This window comes from Carassius auratus, unplaced genomic scaffold, assembly GCF_003368295.1.
Source record: "Carassius auratus strain Wakin unplaced genomic scaffold, ASM336829v1 scaf_tig00001819, whole genome shotgun sequence".
NCBI lineage: Eukaryota > Metazoa > Chordata > Actinopteri > Cypriniformes > Cyprinidae > Carassius > Carassius auratus.
The window spans coordinates 1-4,184 of record NW_020523402.1 but is presented as its reverse complement, the minus strand read 5'-3'; the positions used below and the strand labels follow the sequence as shown (position 1 = coordinate 4,184).

The following is a 4,184-nucleotide window of genomic DNA, read 5'->3' as shown; positions in this document are numbered from 1 at the left end:
ACAAGTATATCTGGTCAGTTTTAATGTATATTTTGCTATGATATCAAACAATTCTGTAAGTGTGGTTCAGTGACTGGAAATAAAAAAAGGGTTATGTTCAATAAAAAAGAATAATAAAAAATGGCGTCTGAAATAATAGGCTAGTCGAAAGAAATTAACTGTTTTTTAATTGTCCATTTATGATTTATGATAATTGATTTTGAGAAATAAACATTGCACACTTTTAATATGAATGTAGTCATATCTATTATGAGAATAATTTAAAAGTAAATCACATAATTTCTATTGAAGTTATAACGTACTACATATCCCAGAATTTTCTATTCGATGATCATTGGTCACATTCAAATGTGACGTAATACACTTTGGTCCTCTTTTGCGCGAACGGTTGATGCTGAGGCAGAAACGAGAGAAGAATCTGCGCGCGGCCAACTCCAGCTCTGATTTCCACTGCATCTAAAGGTGGGTGTTTTCAGTTGTTGTCGTCAAAAATTATTACTATTATTATTATATTATTACAACTGTTTCTGACAAGACATGAGGAAGAAGCATCTAAAGTATATATAAAAAAAATAAAAGATCGATTTTAATTTTCAGTTACACCCTTATTTACCTCCCTTTTTGAAGAGGGGATGCAGATAATAGACAAAGACATCAGGAATAGAGTTAACGTACCATAACTAAATAAAGTCCATAAATTTAAAATTAGCACGCGCAGCAATCTAACAGCGCGTCCGTTGTGCGACCATTATGGTTTTGTGTTTGTCGTCGTTTAATCGGGAGGGAATTGTTCAAACGGTCGAGGTCACCATTAGCCGTCTGGCTCTCGTGTAGTTGAGATTTGCTTGTTTATTTAGCCGTTTAGCTAGTGCAAAATCAATTCTATTGTCAGCCATAGACTTCAACAGTTTTCTGTTGTAACAACAATCCCAGTATATAGCCCGCAGTACAGTGACAGGTGATCTAATGGGTCTCGACGTCTTTGTCTTTGTTATTTGTCCATTCACCAACCATGCTGTCAAATAATATTATTTACCTTCTAATGCATCAATGACATCGATTAATAAACATATGAAATAATGCATTTTGCCTGTCAACACTGAGATTATTCTGCACAATAGGCAGTGCAGTTGTGTCTGGTGTAAAATGGGAGAGATTAGGGTGTGATCTGGTTTGCATTAAACGGGTATACACCAATACCATTATTTCTAAATGTTGCATTCCATATTTGCATGTTTCTTGAACATTATTAGGGTCTTATTCATGCGTTAAATAGTACAATGTGTGGTATTATGGATTTTTGAAGGCTGTACTAATTGGGGTTCAGGGTGTATCTCGGCCATCTATTGTCTTATGAGATCCTGCATCCCATCGGATAGACAGTGGGGCTGGATCTTTATTTCACCCATGAAGAGATAATATGTTGTCAGGTCATTTTTAAGATGACAAGTTTGTCTAATACTTAATATTTAACAAACCACTTCAACGGATTAGGCTGTCTTTGTTTGATTCTTACACAATATCCCCTTTGTTTAAATCTCTCAGTGGCCAGTTGGATCTCATTACATTATGCATGATGCTGATTTGTTTGTCTCTACATTCACCCGAGTGTACACCCTGCATTATATATTTTAATTAAACTGTTATCGTTTAATTAGATGATGATGACAGCACATCTGAATAGATGGATCCAGTGCTTGTTGTGCTGGCAGCGACTCATCCTCTTCTTGGCTTCCAGCATAAAAATGGATATATTGCTATTTAATAGACTTGTTTCTTTGTTTGACCTTATGTATTCCAGCTTGTTTCCTTCCCATAATTTCATCCACTTATTATGCATGTCTATTGTGGCGAAACCACTCCTTTTGAGTAGTGTATTTAGTTATTATTTAGATATTTATTAGGTATATGTATTATTTCTTGTATTTTAAACCACAATATGGTTTTCAGTTTGTGGGGAGGGACAGATAGTTAAGAGAAAAGATTTGCATCAGCGTTTAGTAGCAAAACATTTCCATTTTTTATAATTATTATATGCATTAATTTGGCAGGTGTGTGAAACCGTTGAGGTTGGAAGTGCAATGGCGTCCTCTGGAGGTAAGATGTGAAAATATGAGCAGCTAAGCTCCAATATCGAAATCAATATGCTTCACTTTAAGGTCATTTAACTTAAATCATTCTGCAATGGAAGTCAAGCATGTGTAATTAAATGCAATGGCGTATCGTTCGCAGACATTCAGGTTAAGGAACTGGACAAGCGTGCCTCAGGACAGGCGTTTGAAGTCATCCTGAGTCCTACGGCTCCAGATGCCAAGGGAGAATTCCCACTTTCCACCCCCAAGAAGAAGGAGGTATCTCTGGACGAGATCCAGAAAAAACTGGAGGCGGCAGAGGAAAGACGCAAGGTAAGTGGTCATTTAAGGATCTGTTGCATTAGTGATTTGTGCTTTCTGTTCCTCGTTTGTTTACCTTCTCATATTAGAACCATGAGGCAGAGGTCCTGAAGCACTTAGCTGAGAAAACGAGAGCACGAGAAGGAAGTCCTTCAGAAAGCAATGGAGCGAGAACAACAACTTTAGCAAGATGGCAGAGGAGAAACTAACCAGAAAATGGAAGCCAACAAAGAAACCGCACAGCACGCATGGCAGCACTGAATGAGAAGTTCAAAGAGAAGGTCTGTGAATGGATCAATGCATATGCATTATATGTTACTTTGTAAAGTTTCAGTTCTGTTGAATTTCATTATGTTAATGGATGTATTTTCTTTATTTTAGGACAAGAAGCTCGAAGAGGTACGAAAGAACAAAGAAACAAAAGATGGGGCAGAGGGTGAAAACTAAGTTTTCGCTCTCATTTTCCCTTTTCATTTAGGGTATAGTTTTGGGGCTTTTTAATGTATCCAAAGATTTTTTTGTTCCATTAAATTGGCCAGTTTTCCGTGTTTGGATCCATGTACTTGCCACTTTTTTATTAAGGGGTTTTGGGGAAAAGCTGGTGCACAACATTTCATCAGTTTGTGTATTCAGTTCTGTCTTTTATCATCCCAACTAACCTGTAGATTTGTCCAGTTGCAGCTCTATAACGTTTAAAATGAGCAGTGTTTTGCTGATAGGGAAGCATGGCTGTTTTATGCTTAGGTCTATTATATACTTGGTATACTGCATTGTGCAAGTCCACCTGTTCCCTTGTATGTCAGTACTGCCATCCTATGAGCTTATTAAAGTTTTACAGTTGTTTGTTATTGTACCAGTTTTGCCACTGCCTCTTTGTTGATCTGTCAGTCAGCCAGATTGTAATGTGGAGTAAAATAACTTCTTAAAATCGGTACACTATGAATATAAATGGCAGTTTCTGTATTCTATATGGAAATTATTTTTTGCCAGAACAATAATGAGTTCTTTTTGGACACTTTTTGATGTACTCTTTATAGTCTGCATGAGATCCTAGTGTGAAAACTAAACATTTCAGTATCCACACACCTTTCCTTTACTAGATAATACTTTTATAGTAATTCATAATCAATATGCACTAATAAAAAAGAAAATGCATTCCAATAAGTACTTGCAAAGGTAATGTGTTAAAAAAATTATAAAATCTGTTGCTTGAGAATGTATTTGAACTATACTGGCATCTAGTGGTTTTGAGTTTGTCGAACAGGTATTAGACAAGGCTTTTTCGAAAAAGTGTCTGATTATTTCAGCACAAAAAAACAAACAAACAAACCAAAAAAAAAAATCCTATTGTTGACACGATGACATTATTGATTTATCCTTTGTTGCCAAAACAGTTAGATGCATGAAAATGTATGTTAGTTGTAAACAGCTTTGCAGTGATGAATGGCTTGTTGTCCACATGCTGCCACATTATTATGTGTTCAGAAATAGTGCATCAATCTTTTCTAAAAATAAATAAATTATATCTTATTTCCAAATTCTGAACTCCCTTAGTAGAAGCAATTACATGCATCCAAAAATTGATCATGTCCAGTAATATGTTGTGTAAATAAATGTTTTTAATTGAATAAAATAAAAATGAAAACATTTGATTGTCTGTGTTGTAGGAAGGAGCAAAAAAGTTCAAATATCAAAATGACCTTCAAAGCACCCACACATTGTTATTTATGACTGCGTCTGAATCATCCAATCACTCAGAGTATTATTGATGGAGAAGCCTATGAATATGAA

General features: G+C 35.6%; 1 pseudogene; it reads left to right on the top strand.

Annotated features, from left to right (window-relative positions):
* The first annotated feature begins 379 nt into the window (after nt 1-379).
* LOC113069610 (stathmin-like) lies at nt 380-3,539 on the top strand (annotated as a pseudogene).
* The last annotated feature ends 645 nt before the right edge of the window (nt 3,540-4,184 follow it).